Below are 7,712 nucleotides of genomic sequence, written 5' to 3'. Positions count from 1 at the left end.
CCTAGGAACACTTATAACAGAAAATAATGACTACACTGCAGAAATCATAGTCAGAATCGAAAAAGCACGTTCTAATTTTATGAAAATGAAAAAGGTCCTATGTAGCAAAGATTTAACATTAGCTCTTAAAGTACGTCTAACAAAATGTTACGTATACAGTGTACTATACTATGGAGTGGAATCATGGACGTTAAATGTAGAGACAATGAGACGACTTAAAGCCTTTGAAATGTGGACCTATAGAAGAATTATGAGGGTTTCCTTGATAGATAGAGTTACGAACAACGAAGTACTGAGAAGAATAGGTAAAGAGAAGGAAGATAAACTTACAATTAAAGAAAGAAAACTACAGTATCTCGGACATGTGATGCAGGGCGAGAAGTATGGCATCCTGTGACTCATAATGCAAGGAAAGATAGATGGCAGAAGAAGCATCGGAAGATGACGAATTTCATGGCTGAAGAACCTGAGAGAATGGTTTGGATGCAGCTCAAATCAACTATTTAGAGCTACTGCCTCAAAAATTAAAATAGCTATGATGATTGCCAACCTCCTTCTTATAATATTCTTATTATTTGATAACATTATAAACAAATTTGTAACGACATTTTCGTCAAAAAATTAATGAGTGGCTCCTTCTTGATTCTCTATACACTCAATTATTCTATGGAGCATTGATCGAGTTAAGTGGTCTATATCGTATTTCGGAATACTCTTCCAGATTCTTCTCATGACATGGCAAAGGTATTCTAAGTTTGCTGGAGGACGTGGCAATCGATTTAGGTTTCGGTCTACCATATCCCACACATGTTCGATGGGTGACAAATCAGCTGATCTTGATGCCCACTCCAAAGTGTCTATATCAGAATCTTGTATGAACGCCATATGGTTTCACGGGCAATATAAGGTCTGGTGTTATCCTGTTGAAATATATCATTTGGAATGTTTTGTAGGTAGGGATGTAAAACCGGTTGCAATACTCCACCAATATATCGTTGAGCTGTCAGATTGCTCTTAATAAGAACTAGATCCTAGATCTTCTTCACAAGCATAGAGTATATTAGTACTCCATACCATAATGTTTGGTTGTCTTGCTGTATGGTATGAAGTTCAGTCTATATTTCGTCTCTCACCTCGAAAACGTCTTACCCTTATGCGCCCATAAGAGCCACTCAAAAAAACCTAGATTCATCACTGAACAGATAAAATTGTATTGGCCATTCCAGTTTTTCCAAGTTTTGCACCATTCTTAAACGTCGAGTCTAAAGCTAACAGCTAACATCTTAAGATAACACCAAAAGCGGACGGTAAGCTCTCAATCCCATTCCAAGTAATCTTTGATTAACTGTCCTTCTTTAGACTATCCTTCCTGTAGCTGCAACTAAATCATCCCTTAATTAGTTAATGCAATCATCCCTTAATGCTGTACACTATGTCGTATGTTTCTGAGAGCAGAAGTCTAATTACAACTTTGCAATATTCTAGGACGTCCAGACCCTCCATGACGCCGATAAGTCTTATCATTGGACCATCTGCTCCAAACCCTTAACACCATTGATGGATTAGCTTCAAGAAAAAAATAAAGAAAAAAACTTCAGTTAAATAAAAGAGTGAGGTAAAGACTTTATCACATACTTTATATTTTTGAATGAGACTTCAAAGAAAGAGTTTTGATCCAAATAAATAACCCTATACAAAGTGTTGCAGTTTTTTTGGCCATCAGTATACATTGATACGAAGTGCTGATCAGTTTTTATAAACCTAATAATAACCTGTTACCACGGTTTTCCCATCTTTTGTGTGATATGGTAGTGCTGGTAGAGTTTTCTTCTTCTTGAATCTTGGCACCGTTGTTGTGATAATTTCCTACAAAAACTTGGGACTTAACAGGCCAGTAGAACTCTATATTGTCAACTGAACCTATAAGGCCCAAGCTCTCACAAGATTGGACATGTTTATTGTGAATTACAATATCAATTTTAAGGCAGCCTTTTCTAACCTAAAACATATATAATTGGAGTTAAACATTATTGAGTCATTAAAGGTCATGTAAAATTTAATTTAATTTTTTGAAAGTTATGTAGCGACAAGCTACAATTAATAATCATTAACAATAATTCTCTTTCTAAATTAAATAATACATAAACATTGCTTTTCGCTTAAATTCGATTTTCAAACTGCTAAGAGACAGGGGCGGTAGGTTTAACTTTGAATTTAAGAGCAAACAGTAGCGATCAACAGGTAGCAACAAACGCGGTCCAAGATTTCGGAAGTTCTGCGAACTTTCAAAAGTGAGGCAACAGTGCGTCGGTAATTCGACACTGACAGTGACGTTTATACTATCAAAAACAATAATTTTTATACACATATAGGCGCGAAATGTTGCCAAGTCAGTGTCGTTCGATTTCTTGTTATAAAAAAATCGATTTTTAGTAGTTCGAATGTTGCACAAAATCTAGGAACGGGATAAAAAAGTTTATTTGAAGAAAGTTTATTTTTTCATCTTTCTTAATGGCGGTACAGGCTACGTTTTGCAATATTTTATTTAGTTATAGAGTAATTTCCACATACTAACATATTTCTGAAATTGGGCTCTATACCGCCATTCTTTATTATATTACGAATATGTGTGTGAAATATCTCGACAAAATATTCAAAATTACAGCCGCAATCTTGGAACGCGTTTGTTGCTACCTGTTGATCGGTACGGTGTGCTCTTAAGTGAAAAGCAATGTTTATTTGTAAACTAAATATTTTCTTTCTATATTCTGATAGTAGTAAAATGTATTTTGAATTAAATAATTTACATGAATTTTTCTTTTTATATGAATTAATTTAATTCAAAAATTATTTTTTGGCCTTCTTCTTCTTAACGGTACGTGCCCTATCAAGTCCCCTTGACGTTGGCGACTAACATGGCGAAACTGTCTCTGTCTCGAGTTATTCTAAATAGTTGTTCTGCTTTCTTTATCCCTGTCCACTCCCTTACCCATATAGCACACAACGTCCGATGTACGTCCATATAACGTACATTTAAAGTCCAAACGTCCATGGACCAAAACTGGACGTACTATGTACGTACATTACGGGACGTCCATTGGACGTTGGATTTCAACGTACATTGGACATCCATTTGTGGTCCATGGATATTTTACACAAAACGCGACTATTATGTTAAGTCCCAATACAAACTAAATGAGAATCTTCTTGACAACGTTGTCGCTCTTCGCGCTATCGGTCGTGAAAGTTAGTATTAGACAGGTACTTTTAGGGGATTATCGCTGTTAATTGTTGTGGAATACTGAAGGATGGTTTATTTATGATAATTCACAGAATGGCAAACGCGCTTGTAATATACAACAACGGTACTGACTCTAAAAATAGTTTGGAACAGAAACAGAACAGAGATTAAACCTCTTTTAATGTGCATGCTTCCTAGGGCGTCATTATCTGAATCTCGTTTTTATGAAAATACATCCTGTGATATATTTGTGTTTTCTGTTTATCGTGCAAGTGCAGTCGTGCATTAATGAAGTTCCTAGTTCCTATAATAAAGTATATATTATAATGAAGTTATAGTAAAGAGAAATAAAAAGGTCTTTTGTGTAATATTTTTAAGTATAAGTTTAGTATTATAAGGAACTATTTCCTATAAAGGCTTTTTGCTATGTATTCACAAAATTATAGATACTAGATTTCTTTCTGAAAAGTGCCCTACAAATGTCCATAAGACGTACATTGAATGTACATAAGGTGTACACTGAAAGCTTCAATACAACGTACAATGTACGTTTGTAGCGGACGTTCTATGGACGTCCAATTTTGTGAACTCTGGACATTCGTTGGACGTCCATCGGATGTCCATTGTACCTTAGCGGGACGTCCATTGGACGTTCCAATGTACACAGATGTACGTCCATTGGATGTCCATAAAACGTACTTGTGCTATCTGGGTATATTCTTCAACCAAGAGGCCTGCTTTCTACCAATTCCTCTGCGTTCTTCTATTTTACACATCATAATAAGTTGAAGAATATTATAGCGGTCTCCCCTTACTACGTGTCCAAAATAGGCCATATTTCTATATTTGATGTTATCAAGCAGCTCGCGGGCAGCATTTGCTCTCTTAAGGACTGCCACATTTGTCATCGTAACCGTCCATGGTATTTTCAGTGTACGCCTGTGCAGCCACATTTCAAAGGCCTGCAAACGATTAATGGTGGATATTTTTAATGTCCATGCTTCGACACCATACAAGAGGACTGACCAAATGTAACATTTAGTCATGCGCTTTCGAAGTTAAAGTTGCAAGTTATCATTACAGAAAAATGACCTCATTTTTAAAAATGTCGTGCGGGCTATCTCGATTCTACATTTTATCTCTTTATCTGGATCTAGTTGTTCAGTAATATGGCAACCAAGATATTTAAAACTAGGTACTCTTTGAGTTATATGACCATCAACATATAACCGTGAATCTTTATGGGCCAAATTGATACTAATGTACTTTTTTGGCCACTCTGTATAAATAATTATGGTCATGTTTATATTACTGAAAAGAGAATTGAATAACCTTTCAAATAAACTATCACATGACCTCTATTTTCATTTAAAAAAAATTATCGATTATGTCATCACGCTCAGATGGATGACGTCACTAGTATGATAAATAATATATGGTAGAAAATCATAATTTAAAAATAAAAATCGATCTATTTCGGGATGTCTCTCCAAAATCTCCCATTCTCGAAAAAATTAATTTATCCATAATTTTGCCCCTCTCTGTATATAGGTAAATAAAATCATAGTTTTTAACTGTGTAAGTATATGTTGCTTTATTCGATTTTCGTAATAATAAAATATAATATTTCCATTATGAGGCAAAAATTGTAACCTATAGAGAATATCAAAATGCATAAATAAAAGACAAGCACGATTTCTATGATATATCCTCAGCTCAGAGCGATTGAGATTTCGTATTCACCGTCCATACGATAAACGCCGTTTCTATATTTCTTTCGATTATATATATATCTATATGCGATATCGATTATCGACATATATCGACATTCCAGTTCGGGGCGATATAAAACTCTCAACGAAGGCTTCTTAACAGGATTACACTGGCCCCTACGGTATATTTATTTTCTATAGACACAAATTTCAGTATGTAATTGATTTTATAGAGACAGAAGTCATCAGGTAGGTATTGCCAGAACAACTATTTTTGAAATTATACTTCTTTACGATTGAGAGTGAAATTATAATTCCCTGGCGCATGCGCAGACAGACAGTATGTAGTTCGTTGCTAATCTTTCAAATTATGTATGTATCAGCGCAAATAAGTCATTAAAAGAATATATTAGTGTTTTTAGTAAATGTATTATCTTATATATAAAAATCTATTGCTGTGCGTTAGTCTCGCTAAAACTCGAGAATGTGTGGACCGATTTGGCTAATTTTGATGTTGAATTATTTGTGGAAGTTCAGGGAAGGTTTATACGGTTTTATATTGTCATTTTAGTAGCCACCAAAATTTTTACAGCTATATGTATAAAATGCTCTTTTTACAGTGTTTGTTGCCATACTCCTCCGAAACGACTTGACCGATTTTTATGAAAGTTTGCAAGTGTACTCGACCGGACCGGTAGTAGGTTGTTATCTATATTTCATACCCGTGCGTCTTAAGGGGGCTTGCCACCCTTATATTTATTTCTATTTTTTCAGAGAAACTCTTTTTTTTTTAATTTCATATGATGTGGAACGTAAAGATACATACAACCCTAAATTTTCACTTTTCCAGCACTAACCGTTATTTTTTAATGGCCATTTAAATATTTTACATCTATATAAACAAAAGAAAGTCGTGACAGTTACCAACAAATAACTCGAGAACGACTGAATAGATTTTTATGAAATTTTCCACGTATATTCGACCGGACCGAGAATAGGTTGTTGTGTATTTTTCATATTCGTACGTCTTAACGGGGGCTGTCCCCCTAATATATTTTTTATTTTTTTGGTCAAACTGTTTTCTCTTAATTTTGTGTGATGTGGAAGGCAAAGGTAAATACAACCCTAAATTTTCACTTTTCTATCTTCGACCGTTATTTTTTAATAGCCATCTAAAATTTTGCATCTTATATATAAAAATCAATTGCTGTGCGTTAGTCTCGCTAAAACTCAAGAATGGCTGGACCGATTTGGCTAATTTTGATGTTGAATTTTTTGTGGAAGTTCAGGGAAGGTTTATACGGTTTTATATTGTCATTTTAGTAGCCACCAAAATTTTTACAGCTATATGTATAAAATGCTCTTTTTACAGTGTTTGTTGCCATACTCCTCCGAAACGACTTTACCGATTTTTATGAATTTTTGCAAGTTTACTCGACCGGACCGGGAGTAGGTTATTATCTATATTTCATACCCGTGCGTCTTAAGGGGGGTTGCCCCCCTGATATTTATTTCTATTTTTTCGGAAAATCTCTTTTTTTTAAATGTTATATTATGTGGAACGTAAAGATACATACAACGCTAAAATTTCACTTTTCTATCACTAACTGTTATTTTTTAATGGCCATTTAAATATTTTACACCTATATAAACAAAAGAAAGTCGTGACAGTTACCAACACATAACTCGAGAACGACTGAATAGATTTTTATGAAATTTTCCACGTATATTCGACCGGACCGAGAATAGGTTGTTGTGTATTTTTCATATTCGTACGTCTTAACGGGGGCTGTCCCCCTAATATATTTTTTTGGTCAAACTGTTTTCTCTTAATTTTGTGTGATGTGGAAGGCAAAAGTAAATACAACCCTAAATTTTCACTTTTCTATCTTCGACCGTTATTTTTTAATAGCCATCTAAAATTTTGCATCTTATATATAAAAATCAATTGCTGTGCGTTAGTCTCGCTAAAACTCGAGAATGGCTGGACCGATTTGGCTAATTTTGATTTGTGGAATTTTGATTTGTGGAATTTTTTGTGGAAGTTCAGGGAAGGTTTATACGGTTTTATATTGTCATTTTAGTAGCCACCAAAATTTTTACAGCTATATGTATAAAATGCTCTTTTTACAGTGTTTGTTGCCATACTCCTCCGAAACGACTTTACCGATTTTTATGAAGTTTGGCAGTTATGTTTGGTTTGACTGGGAGTAGGTTTATATCTATATTTCATACCTATACGTCATAAGGGGGTTACGTATGACGTCATAACTCTCAGAATAATGACGTGAAAAATACGAAATTAATTAGGTGTACTCCTTGCTATTCAGTTTTATTTATTTTTATCAACTTTTATTCAATTTTATGAAATTTTGTTGCATTTTATTTATTGATATTTAATTTTAATTTTATTTTATTTTGATTAATCAACACCTATATTGTTGGAAAACCCCGAACCCAATTATAAATACAGGGTTGTTTTGAATGTAAATAAAATAAAGCTGTTATATTCATTATAAGATAAACAAATTTAAGATTGCAACTGTTGCACTGCAAGCTTTATTTTGTTACTTCTAACTAAACTTTATTACTTCAAACATCCTGTGTAATTCATTAAAAATAATAATAAAAACTCATTCACATCGAGCATTTTTTGTTTATTAATTACGAATTCCTTTTGTTTATTTTAAGTTTATTGTTTACAAAAGTTTGTTCTTATCTATTGAGGCAGTACGAAGTCTGCCGGGTCAGCTAGTTTA

This window comes from Diabrotica virgifera, chromosome 8, assembly GCF_917563875.1.
Source record: "Diabrotica virgifera virgifera chromosome 8, PGI_DIABVI_V3a".
In the NCBI taxonomy this organism is placed as follows: Eukaryota; Metazoa; Arthropoda; class Insecta; order Coleoptera; family Chrysomelidae; genus Diabrotica; species Diabrotica virgifera.
Note: the sequence above shows the minus strand (reverse complement) of the source record.